The sequence below is a fragment of the Lynx canadensis genome, chromosome B4 (genome assembly GCF_007474595.2).
Source record: "Lynx canadensis isolate LIC74 chromosome B4, mLynCan4.pri.v2, whole genome shotgun sequence".
In the NCBI taxonomy this organism is placed as follows: domain Eukaryota; kingdom Metazoa; phylum Chordata; class Mammalia; order Carnivora; family Felidae; genus Lynx; species Lynx canadensis.
Genome location: NC_044309.1, coordinates 42,270,280 through 42,283,826, shown reverse-complemented (window position 1 = coordinate 42,283,826; position 13,547 = coordinate 42,270,280). Strand labels below are relative to the sequence as shown.

General features: G+C 41.0%; 1 protein-coding gene across 6 annotated transcripts in view; it reads left to right on the top strand.

Moving 5' to 3' along the window:
- Positions 1–3,265: 3,265 nt before the first annotated feature.
- Positions 3,266–13,547, top strand: part of CLEC4D (C-type lectin domain family 4 member D) — a 37,448-nt gene continuing 27,166 nt past the window's right edge. For 2 of the 6 annotated variants that reach the window (XM_030321598.2, XM_030321599.2), the window contains exons 1-2: positions 3,270–3,381; positions 7,398–7,454. The gene's annotated coding sequence lies outside the window, so the exon portion shown is untranslated. Of the gene's footprint in view, positions 3,382–7,397; positions 7,455–12,105; positions 12,144–13,547 lie in introns of those variants that run through there. The other 4 variants (XM_030321602.2, XM_030321604.2, XM_030321601.2 and 1 more) reach the window with 4 other exon arrangements.

Genomic DNA, 13,547 nt, shown 5'->3' with positions numbered 1-13,547 from the left:
TCTTTGGGGGGCGCCTGGGTGGCTCAGTCGGTTGAGCGTCCGGCTTCGGCTCAGGTCATGATCTCACAGTCTGTGAGTTCAAGCCCCACGTCGGGCTCTTGGCTGACAGCTCAGAGCCTGGAGCCTGCTTCTGATTCTGTGTCTCCCTCTCTCTCTGCCCCTCCCCTGCTCATGCTCTGCCTCTCTCTGTCTCAAAAATAAATAAAAACATTGAAAAAATTAAAAAAAAAAAGAATTTCTTTGGTCTTAGGTTTTTCAAGACAACAATGAACTTCACTAAAGGCCTTGGGTCATTTTATAGAACAATAAATTTTATTAAAATGTTTGATTCTCCTCTCTCCTATCTCTGGCAGCACTTGGCTGTATTTGTTCATATGTTTAAGGACCTCTTTGTATTTTCAGTGATAGATTTCTTGGGGTACAATATTCTTATAATGTTCTTGTATGTAAAAGACCGTTTGGCTGGATATAAATGTTAGATTCCAAATACTTTTTTAATAGGTAAAAAAAATATATTATTCCACTGTCTTCTTTCACCCAGTGTTACTATTGAGAAAGATGAGGTAAATCAGATTTTTCTTTCTTTGTAGGAGATTTGTTCTTTTTCTCTGAACTCTTTTTTTTTCATTTTTTTTTTAATATTTATTTATTTTTGAGAGACAGAGTGAGACAAAGTGAGACTGGGGGAGGGGCAGAGAGAGAGGGAGACACAGGATTGGAAACAGGCTCCAGGCTCTGAGCTGTTAGCACAGAGCCTGACGCGGGGCTCAAACCCACAGACTGTGAGATCATGACCTGAGCTGAGGTCAGACGCTCAACCGACTGAGCCACCCAGGCACCCCTCTCTGGACTCTTTTAAGATACTCCTTCTACCTTTGGTATTCTTAAGTTATGGTAATTTGTCTTAATATGTAATTTTATCTCCAGCTTTTGTTATGCTCTGAATCCTTTCAACAGCCAAAATTCTGTTCAAAATGATTCATCTTGTGACTTATTTTTCTTTTCATTAGTAAGAACTTCATTACCCAGAAGCTACACAACTCCATTACGGTTTTTCTCTTTTTGTGATGCTGGTGGCCACTGGTGGGGTATTTGATGACTAGATTCATTAATTCACTGGGTCCCAAAATGCTGATATTGTGATTGTATAATTTCCTTGTCATTTACCTGCTGGGATACTTTTAATAAGAGATTCTTCCTCTCAACTATTGTACCAGTAACATTTCATCTAAGAAACACAGGTTATATACTTGATTCTTTCAATTTACTTACTGATTATCAAACATTAGTGCATTTGTTCTCTGTAACTCTGGTAAGGTCGTTCAATTAATTCTTTTTTTTTTTTAATTTGTTTAAATGTTTATTTATTTCTGAGACAGAGAGAGACAGAGCATGAGAGGGGGAGGGGCAGAGAGAGAGAGAGGGAGACACAGAATCCGAAGCAGGCTCCAGGCTCTGAGCTGTCAGCACAGAGCCTGACGCGGGGCTCAAACTCGAAAACTGTGAGATCATGACCTGAGCCGAAGTCGGTCGCTCAACTGACTGAGCCACCCAGGCGCCCCTCAATTAATTCTTATAATGCCATTATAAACTCATGGATTTAAATATCGGATGGGTGGCAATACATTGGAATTCTTCTTTTTTATTATTTTTTGATTTATTAAAGATCAAATAATATTATTTTTGACCAGAGAAAGACTCTTCAAGTTGACTTCTGAGTATTTCAGACACAATCTTGGAAGTATTTGATAACTTCCTTGCTATTTGGAGTGATTTGAGGTTCATTCCAGATTCCTTCCCCCAGACATGAAGTCATCTGTTTTTATGAGAAACTTGGCTTTCTCTTAGTGGAAAATAGCATTTCAAGACTACAGTCACCATGTTAAGGATGGTCATTGCTCAGCTGGAAGAAGCTGATTTAAAATTTTTTAATTTTTAAAAATTAATATGTTATGGATATATACTTTAAAAAATTTTAAATGGTAAGTATTTTTTATTACATGTCATTGCTAATAAATAATATGTGCTTACTAAATACAGACACAAGCCAAATCCCTACTGGATACAAGAAACACTTTCTTTCCCTTTGTTGAGAGACACCTTCACTGACGCCATGAAACCTTGATAATATTACTATTTTCTGTTGTCATCCTTAGGCAGTTCTCTCCATTACCTGAAGGCTTCTAAAAGTAATTCTAGGAGAGAGAAAAGTAATTTGAAGAGAAAACAGAATCTGTTTAGGGAGTGATAAAAACAAACAGAAAACTTTCAGTGAGGATCAATACTTTATTTATTTATTATTTATTTATTTATTTGGGGAGTGATAAAAACAGAAAACTGTCAGTGAGGATCAATGCTACATTTGACTTTCTTAAAAACAGTCTTACCCTACAGCTAAGATATGAGGTCATACTGTTTGGCTTAATAAAATATTACAGCTTAAAAACAATTATCCTAAGAAACTGAATCCTTAATCTCTGAAGAAGGTCAAGGAAGAAACCCTGTGTCGGTCTCAGAGCGTGGCAGGAGGAAATGAGCAAATGTGGATACCCACCCCCAACGCAGCGCTGAGGACTTCGACTTCACTCTTGCCCTACTTCTCTCGCCTGGCTTTCTCGACTCTCTTACCCTTGTTCAAGTTCAACAACCGGTTGCCACTATTTGAGATACAGCCACGTGAGTCTCCCATCCTGGTTTGTTGGTGTTCTGGGCATCGCCACAATATGTGTGGTGCTTCAGTATGTCGGGTGGGCCAGCAGGTCGGCACTAATGGGGTCAGCGGAGGCTCCGACCAGGAAGTCATCTATTTCCAGCCACCTGCCACCAGATGGGAGCAGGCTGCGGTACACGCCCTGTTTTTCCCTAGGAGCGTCAGGCTCTTTGGGATGCCTGGGTGGCTTAGTGGTTAAATGTGTGACTTTGACTCAGGTCCATGATCTCAGTTCGTGGGTTCGAGCCCCACATCAGGCTCTGTGCTGACAGCTCAGAGCCTGGAGTCTGTGTCTCCCCCTCTCTCTGCCCCTCCCCCATTTGTGCTCTGTCTCTGTCTCTGTCTCTCTCTCTTTCTCTGCCAGACTCTTTCGGCACAAACCTGGCCCTCTTTTGCCAGTTGCCTTCCCTTTCCAGGAAGCTCAGGTAGCACTGCTCAAGGGCTGCAACTATCTCTTGCACAATCTGAACCAGTTCCTCTTTCAGAAGCTTCTCTTCTTCTACCAGCTTGCCCCCCCCCCCCCCAGGATGCAGGCTTCTTATTAACTTGTCGTTCTCCTTCTGCTCCTCTTCAAGTTTCACAGACCAGTGAGCGACTGCATGCCTGCTTTCTGAGATCACGGCGTGGTACTTGGCTTCAAGATCCCGATGGAAAGCGGTCATTCACTGACGGTATCCTTCTCTCTCTTTTTCTCTTTCTGGGATTACCTGGACCAAATCCAACGAAAAGCAGCCAATCACAGCATTGGAACCAACAGGGCATGATTTCATCTGCTTCCATTACCTCCATCAGCCCTGAAATTAGGCCAGATATTCCAGTCTGGGGGGGTCATTTAAGTTATTCATCGAGATGAACCCTCGGGCCGGAGCGCCGGCCCTGGGTCCCTTTGCACCACTGTCCGTGGGGTCCTGGATACATACTTTTAACTCAAATTCAGGTCTGACCCTGCACTTTAGAATTGTGATGCAAATGTATTTTATTAGCATAACCATATTAATTCTTTCTTCACACCTTTGTCGCTTACACTAAACTTATCCAACAATAGTTGTGCTTAAATTGTTTTCGGAAAGCGATTTGCTATTCATCCGTGTGACTGATTTTCTGTGACTCTGTGCAAAGAGGCTATCGGCAAATGTAGGACCAAATACTTTTTTTTTCTGGAGCATTTAAAAATACTTTATTTTTATTTCCATAGTCTCTTTCCTCAAAAAATTAGTTTGTTAATTAATTAATTATTTAGAGAGAGCACAAGCAGGGGAGGGGCAGAGAGGGAGAGGAAGAGAGAGAATCCCAAGCAGACTCCGCACTATCAGTGCAGAACCCGATGTGGGGCTCGAAACCACCAACGGTGAGATCACGACCTGAGCTGAAATCAAGAGTCAGACGCCCAACTGACTGAGCCACCCAAGCACCCCCAAAAATTACTTAATACTGTAAAATTAAGCTTATTAAGTAATTTAATTAAATTGGGATGTTCCTAGCGTTCTATATAGTCCTTTGTTCTTGTTGCCATATGCAGCCATTCAACTTGGGGCCAGTAAAAACCAAATCGGAGGCGTGGTCTCCAGGTGACCCATAGCTAGTGAAGTCTCCTTTATTCCCTGGGGAATGAATCGTTTCGGTTCCTATCTCCCATCTCTGTGCTGAAATTCACAGAGACTGTGTCAAGTTGAAGAGAGTTGATACAGTTGATACAGTAAACTGTGGCAAAGACGCTGGTGGTGCTTGGTGTTAAGTTTTTTGGGTCTTATTTCTGTGAAAAGCTGTGAAAATGGGATCTTTCTTGCCTCCGGAGTCAATATAATAGATATTAGATACCCGAGTGTGAAACTGAACCCTTAATGAGTGTTTTTGAAAATGCTAAGATCTTCACATGCATTATTTCATTTCAAAGTCACTTCTGTATGAAATGTGAAATATGTACATTTTACTATTACGAAAAAAAATAATGCCAAAGTGTTGATGTCTTGCCCAATAGGTCCAGCAAATTCCTGTCCATCTTCAGGCCTTAGCTCGAACACCAGTCTCCATAATTTTATGATGACTGCTATCTTAGACAGGTGCTCATCTGCTATCCTCTTTAATAGGAGGAAATAGAAGAGAAATGGTGTGAACTATGGAGTTAGCATATAAAAGTCCTGGAAACACTCCCTGGGGATGCTGAACTATCACATCTAGAAAATTGTTTTCATAATTATTACAGTAAAAGAAAGGAGAGGCTTAGACTTCAATCTGTTATGTGGATGGGGGCTGAGGGTTTTAAATAAATCAAGATGATGAGAACTCATCAAGATGATTAGATGATTACGCGATTCTTTTAAGGCAGTGTGGTTTCTCTGAGTCATGCGTTTTCTTACTACAAGTGATGTTCAGAGTTGTGGAGAGTCTCTTGTTAATATCATTTGTTTTCTGAGAATACAGAAGATGGCCAAAAGTAGAATACGGCTTCAGTTCCCCACATGGTCAATCTGGAATATAATGAACAGTGATACATTTCACTTCAAAGAAATCAGATCACGTGTGGGTGGGAGGAAGTGAACACATTTTAAAGATAGCTTTTTGCCTGCCTATCTGCAATATAAATGATCTAGTTGTCATGTTCCCCCTGCAATTTTAACTTAATTACTAAGATGATTGTTTGACTCTTCTTTGTGAATTTCCTGACCAATTCAGAAGGGCTAGGTTGGTTCTTTTTTTTTTTTTTTTTTTTTTAAGGTTGGTTCTTGAAACACTGCAACCATCAGTGGAGTTCAGAGCTGAGCTCACCAGGGTATCAGTGAGTTCTCACTGCTTGGGAAACTGATGGCCTAACCTGGGCCTTATGACCAAAACTTTGGTGGTTTGTTGAAGGCAGCTCTAAAGGATGCAGTTATCACCAGGTGTACCAAGAAAAAAGTGTTCACCATTCAAATTAATTTCAGAATGGTGTCTTATTCAACTTTAAGAGGAATGTATGGAAGAATCTCAGGACTCTTCTTTATGGGACCACCTGCATCGTGAATCTTCAGAGTGGGGTAATTGTAGGATATGCAGGGTTTTTCCAACTAATTTTTGGTGGTACTTCTTTGTATTCATTTATTTATTTTATTTTTTAACTTGCATCCACGTTCCTTAGCATGTAGTGCAATAATGATTTCAGGAATAGAATCCAGCGATTCATCCCCTACGTATAACACCCAGTGTTCATCCCAACAAGTGTCTTCCTTAATGCCCTTGTCCATTTAGCCCATCCCTCCCCCCACAACCCCTCCAGCAACCCTCACTTTGTTCTCTATATTTAGGAGTCTCTTATGTCTTGCCCACCTCCCTGTTTTTCTTTTTGCTTCCTTTCCCTTATGTTCATCTGTTTTGTATCTTAAATTCCACATATGAGTAAAGTGATATGATATTTGTCTTTCTCTGACTAATTTCACTTAGCGTAATACCCTCCAGTTCCACCCATGTAGTTGCAAATGGCAAGACTTCATTCTTTTTGATTACTGAGTAATACTCCATTATATATATATATATATATATATATATATATATATATACCACATCTTCCTTATCCACTCACCTGTCAATGGACATTTGGGCTTTTTCCGTACTTTGGCAATTGTCCGTAGTGCTGTTATAAACATTGGGGTGCATGTGCCCCTTCGAAACAGCACACCGGTATCCTTTGGATAAATTAATTTTTGGTGGTACTTCTTTTTTTTTTTTTAATTTTTTTTTTTTTAACATTTATTTATTTTTGGGACAGAGAGAGACAGAGCATGAACAGGGGAGGGTCAGAGAGAGAGGGAGACACAGAATCGGAAGCAGGCTCCAGGCTCTGAGCCATCAGCCCAGAGCCTGACGCCGGGCTCGAATTCATGGACCGCGAGATCGTGACCTGAGCTGAAGTCGGACGCTTAACCGACTGAGCCACCCAGGCGCCCCTGGTGGTACTTCTAAGTAACTGCCACAATAGTATTTTGTGATCTGTTCAGCAAATACTCACGTAGGCTGCAGCGCTTGGACGCTCAAGCTTGTATGGCAATACAGAATTTAATGTGTAATTCAGAAAACAAACAAGCGTTGTTGATACAAACTATGTCTAGCCCGTGCCTCATCTAATACTCATTCAGAAAACCTATGTTGCATGTTATGTGAACGTTTTCTCCTAGGGGGGTATAAAGTAGCGAAAAATCAGAGTTCCTGTTCTCGTACATATTATATTCGAATGGGATGAAACAGTAATTAAACAAATAAATACATCATGTATCATATGATAAGTGCTTTGGAGAAACATAAAAACGGGATGAAGAAATAGAGGGTAATGGAGGGATACTGATTTACATAGGTGCTTACTTAGGAAGCCTCTCTGTTAAAGTGACATTTGAGCGGCACCTTCAAGGAAGAAAAAAACTGAGCCAGGCAGACATCCGAGGGGAGGGTCCAGGCTAAGTCATGTTGAAAACAAAGACTCTAAATCTTGAGGATTGCTTCAAATAAAAGGCCACTGTGAGTGGATGTGTTTGCAGGGAGAAGGTCCCTGAAGTAGAGGGGCCAGATCATGTGATACTTTGTAGGCCATGATGAGGAGTTTTAAACGTTCTTCTCGGTGAGATAGAAAGCCATTGAAGGCTTTTGAGTTGAGGAATGACAAGATTTCAATTTACCATTAATTTTTTTTTTTTTTTTTTTTAGTTTTCCGGATATGAAGAGACCTGCAGCATAAGACTATTTCAGACAGGACACCAAGAGCTCATTTTTGGACATTGTAAGTACGAATTCCCTATGAAGTTTTCAAGTACAGGTATCAGGACTTAATTCTATAAAATTAAGGCAATGCTCTGCCTTGCAAAAATAAGAACTCAATCTGTATTTCTGGAATGGATAAATAAGTAGATAAGTATTATTTCTCTCTTTATTTTTATTTTATTTATTTTATTATTTTTTAATTTTTTTTTATTTCTCTCTTTAAAATACTAAAACTTGTTTAAAATCATCAGTGTGCATGGCACTCCACTCAGGAGGAGAGAAGGTTTAGATATACAAATTTTAGAATAAAATGTATACTAGTTTTTGTTTTAATTTTTTTTAACGTTTATTTATTTTTGAGACAGAGCATGAACGGGGGAGGGTCAGCGAGAGAGCGAGATACAGAATCTGAAGCAGGCTCCAGGCTCTGAGCTGTTAGCACAGAGCCCGACACGGGGCTTGAACTCATGACCGCGAGATCATGACCTGAGCCGAAGTCGGACGCTCAACCGACTGAGCCACCCAGGCGCCCTTAGTAGTTTTTAACAATGACTCTGCTCGTGGATAGAGATTATGAAATACAGTGATTCCAAGTGGAATAGTTTTTATGTTGAATAGGTGACCCTTGATGGCAGTGACTATACTGTATAAATCTCCATACAGTGCCTGTCTTATAGCCAAAACCTAGAACTTTTTGCTAAGTAAGTGAAATAAATATTTTCCCTAACTTGTGCTTTTCAATTTTTCAGAGAAACTTTTAGTATTCTCTAAAATAATCCCCGTTTTATTGGCTTTCCATGCATGAATGAAGCAATTTTTAAAATTTTTAAAATTTATTTTATTTTTAAGAGTTTCTTTAGTTATTTTGAGAGCAAGAGAGGGCATAAGCAGGGGCAGAGAGAGAGGGAGAGAGAGAATTTCAAGCAGGGGGCTTGATCTCACCAGCTGTGAGATCATGACCTGAGCCCAAGTCAAGAATCAGATGCTTAACCGACTGAGCCACCCGGCACCCTGAAGCAATTTTGTTTTTAAATGCAATTTTGGGTTTTTTTTGCCTTCTAAAATTGAGGTGTTTCTGTAATTTAGTTTGTACCTATGAGGTTTAAAAAAGGGGAATATTCGGGATGCAAATCACTGATTTTATTCTTTGTTATCAAATACAAAACAGAATTTATAAGGAGAAAGGTGTAGCTTGATTAAACCAAGAATCCTTACTTATTTAAACATTTTAATTGTCTTTTGTGCAAAGTGATTCAATCGAAAGATTTTGAGGTATCTATAACATAATGCCAGGGTGGGTATATGTAGGAAACAATGTGTTTTATTAAGATTTTTCTTTGTTTTCATATAATTTGGTGTTTATAGTTATAATGTACAGGGTTTTTTTTTTTAAATTGAATTATAAAGATAAAATTAGACCACTCTCCAGTAAAATCCAATAAAATAAAATTGCCACACATTAAAGAGATGTATGATCCAATGTTTAATTGCTCCCTAAAAGATTTCATGTTGGGGGCACCTGGGTGGCTCAGTTGGTTGAGTGTTTAACTCTTGATTTCAGCCCTGGTCCTGATCCCAGGGTCGTGGGGTTGAGTCCCATGTCGGCTTCCACACTGGGCATCGAGCCTGCTTAAGATTCTCTCTGCCATTCCCTCTACTGATTGAACACTCATTCTCTCTCTCTTTAAAAGAAAAAAAAAAAAAGATTTTATGCTGCCTTTGTCCAACTGGCTAATAATACGGATGTGCAGGGGCTTAAGCTGAGCCTTTTCACATATCTAATTAGGCTTGTCTTTTCTAGGACAGAATAGATTCAGAATACGTAAATATGACATATGTGTTTATTGAATAATAAAAATAATTTTCTGCTTTATCATTTTTATGTAATTTTCTGCTCTATGAGTTTATATATTTTATAATCTCTATCTCCATGGCACTTGTGAAGTGGAAATGAAGTCAACCCGATTGCGAATAGGTATGGTAGCAGAGCCTTGGATGTGTTGAGGATGTTTTCCCAAAGCACTGTTTACTGTGACAATTACATCTCTGGACACAAATAAAAATTTTATTATTATTACTATTTTAAATGTTTATTTATTGGGGCGCCTGGGTGGCTCAGTCGGTTAAGCGTCCGACTTCGGCTCAGGTCATGATCTCGCGGTTCGTGAGTTCAAGCCCTGCGTCAGGCTCTGTGCTGATGGCTCAGAGCCTGGAGCCTGTTTCCGATTCTGTGTCTCCCTCTCTCTCTGCCCCTCCCCCGTTCATGCTCTGTCTCTCTCTGTCTCAAAAATAAATAAAGGTTAAAAACAAAATAAATAAATGTTTATTTATTTATTTTGGGGGTGGAGGGACGGAGAGAGGGAGAGAGAGAGAGAATCTCAAGCATGCTCTGCATTCTCAACATGGAGCCTGACGTGAGGCTTGAACCCACGAACCGTGAGATCACGACCCGGGCCCAAATCAAGAGTCTGACACTTAACTGACTGGGCCACCCAGGTGCCCCACAAATGCAAATTTTAATATTCCTTCATGCTCAGTTACTTCTTGCTACTTTCGGCCCACCTAGCGGACCTTTTGGGATTTTGATACCTGACTCTGTCGTAGAAAGATTAACCTTTTCCAGTCCACTTTCTGGCATCTCAAAAATCTGACTAGTATACACTACAGCCAAGTAAATAAGCGAACTGTAAGCTGTGCATATTTTCTAAGACGATCTTTGGGCAATGGGAAACACGGAGGTGAGATGGGATGTTCAGGGCTATCCTCCTTAGCTCTCTGCTGTCTCTTTTCTTTTCACATTTGTCCACCGAGAGCTTGGTAATCACGTTTGTGAATACCCAACTCTCTCTTCCTTTGTCTCTACTTGGTCTAGGCTGTACAATCCAAGTCTGTCTCAAGGATTCGGAGTATGAACTGTGAGACACACGGCCTGGTTTTAGGAATCAAACCTTATTGACCGCAGAGCCCTAAGTTTAAGATCCGAATACTCTTGTGTCTGTGATCCCCCCAAGCTATCTTGGTTCACACTTAGGGAAACCTGCTTGTTCATCTCCTTCTTGGATTCTGTGAAATGCATGAACAGCCATCTTATACACTTATTTTTCTCTGGGAGTTTTTAGTAGGATTCTTTCTATCATTGGCAAATGAACAACCTTAACCTAATATACAGGTTATACAGACAATACAAAGTAGGAAAAGACCAATCGAGGAAGGATTAGAATGGAATATAAAAATATACAGTGGTTTGGGGAAATAGTTACAACCTGAAAATGGAAATTAAGTGTGTGCTACACTCTGAAAGAAATATAAGTGTAAGTGTCTAATGTCTGTTTCCAGTGGATTTCATCTTCCGGTGGTAGACCACAGCACTCATGGGAAGAAAAGTGGTTTTTACTGTTGGTCTAGGCGTATTCACTCATAACCACTTCTGGTTTACTCTGGCCTGTCTGACCTCCAAGAAGCACGCTGCCCCAGATTAGTGCTCTTTTTTTTTTTTTTTAATTATTTATTTCCTGCTTAAAAAAAATTTTTTTTTAAATGTTTATTTATTACTGAGAGACAGAGAGAGACAGAGCATGAGCAGGGGGAGAGCAGACACAAAATCTGAAGCAGGCTCCAGGCACAGAGCCTGACGCGGGGCTCGAACTCACAAACCGCGAGATCATGACCTGAGCCGAAGTCAGACGCTTACTTAACCGACTGAGCCACCCATGTGCCCCCAGATTAGTGCTCTTTACTTACTCCACCAAAGAGGAAGCTGCGGGTTCCCATTGAGTCATTGGATTGTTGCCGTTGTTTCCATCCTGTTTGCCCATGTTGGTTTCCTCATCATCATTGTTGGTGTACATCGTTCCTCTCTCTGCCTCTTGCGCACTCTTTTCTTCTCCTTCTTCTACTCCTCCTCCTCCTCTTTCTTCTTCTCCTCCTCCTCCTTCTTTTTTTATGATTCCCCTGTTTGATTTTCATACTAAACATGTCCTTATTTCTTGTTAGTCTTTTTAAAAAAATTTTAGTGTTTATTTATTTTTGAGAGAGAGAGAGAGAGACAGAGTATGAGCAGGGGAGGGGCAGAGAGAGAGGGAGACACAGAATCCGAAGCAGGCTCCAGGCTCTGAGCTGTCAGCACACAGCCCAACGCGGGGCTCCAACTCATGGACCGCAAGATCGTGACCTGAGCTGAAGTCAGACGCTTAACCGACTGAGCCACCCAGGCGCCCCCTTTTATTTATTTATTTTTTTATTTTTTAACGTGTTGACATTCACTTTCTATGTATACTACAGCTATGATCAAGTGCCCATGTTTTGTACAGAGGTCAACCCTAGTCAACAAACTTTTACATGATCACCACTCTTTTGGGCCAAAAGATGGGCTAAGATTATGTTTCCTTCTCTATAGGTCCCATGTCTTGATTCTGATTTGTTTAGAGGGGATTGCTCCTTTCACTAAGGTCAAATGGATTCTATTTGCTTAGATCCCATTAGGTATTTTTTTTTTTAATGTTTATTTATTTTGAGAATGAGAGAGAACGAGTGGATGCATGAAAGCAGGGGAAGGACAGAGAGAGAGGAGAGAGAGAATCCCAAGCAGGATCCGTGCTGTCAGCGCAGAGCCCGATGTGGGGTGCCACCTCCGGAACCGTGATATCATGACCTGAGCCAAAATCAAGAGTCAGACCCTTAGCTAACTGAGCCACCCAGCTGCCCCACCGTAAGTTATTTTAACTCAAGCTGCGTGTTAATTTGCTTCCTAATTGAACTCTAGTTTCTCATGTAGCTCCCCCACTCCCGGCATTGCCAATTGCTTTTTCTTGGATAACCTATTTCTTTTATGCCCTTATTTTTCAACCCTTCTAATTAACATGTCTCTTACACGGCACTCAGCTTTAATTTGGTTTTCTCAGCGCCCTTCTTCTGCTGCCCCATAGTGGACCCGTTCCTCTTCTCAGTAACCACCCAAGGACTTCCCTGGCTGACTCTCCTGGTTACAGCTACTGTTTCTTGTATACAGCGTCTTTCTCTTTGTTGCTGTGGGTATGTCTCTTTGTCTGCCAACTTAAATGTGCAAATCACTGCACATTTTTCAGTAAAAATAAATCTGCTTCTGAGACTCTGGTGCCCAGCCTGGCGGGTAGGAAATTTGGTCTCCGTCGTGTTGGGCCTTCGTTCCCCCTACTGCAATTACAGGAAGATCCAAGAAGCTTATGTGTTGTCAGTAAAAGAGAGAGGGACTCTTGATCTTCAGTGCATCTTCAGTGGGGTCACCAATTCTTGTCCCAATGTTCCAGCCTGTGTGGGATCTGGGTGGTGGATGGCATCAGATTTTCTGTGACAATAGTCCAGTTTCTCTGGATGAACTCAACCGTTATTCTTCTCTGAGGTCTATCCACTTTGGAGATCTTTGTCAGGAGGCAGTGTCTAAGTTCTCAGGGTTACTGGAATTTGACAACTTTTGTTCATGTCAAAGTCTTTGAAAATCTTCCTAAGACTCTACCTCTTTATGTGCCCTTTAATTTTTTTTTAATGTTTTGTTTATTTTTGAGACAGAGAGAGAGCATAAGCAGGGGAGGGGCAGAGAGAGAGGGAGACACAAAATCCGAAGCAGGCTTCAGGCTCTGAGCTGTCAGCACACAGCCCGACGCGGGGCTCAAACTCACAGAACGCAAGATCGTGACCTGAGCTGAGGTCGGCCCGTTAACCGACTGAGCCACCCAGGTGCCCCTTTATGTGCCCTTTAGATTAATCACTCCAAGTATCACCATCTTCCGAAAAACAAAGGGGAAAAGGGATAGTGTTCGTTACGAGGAACTTTTTCTTTTTGGCCCCGTAGCACAAACCTTCCCTGAGGTGAGAAAACCTAGGCCTGCTGGCCAATGAAGGTATAATTTCATTTATTTCTAGCAAACCAGTTACAGTGATAAGAAGTCACACCGCAGTTTCATTTCTTTCTTTTTTTTTTTTTATTTCTTTTTTTTTTTAAATTTTTTTTTTCAACGTTTATTTATTTTTGGGACAGAGAGAGACAGAGCATGAACGGGGGAGGGGCAGAGAGAGAGGGAGACACAGAATCGGAAACAGGCTCCAGGCTCCGAGCCATCAGCCCAGAGCCTGACGC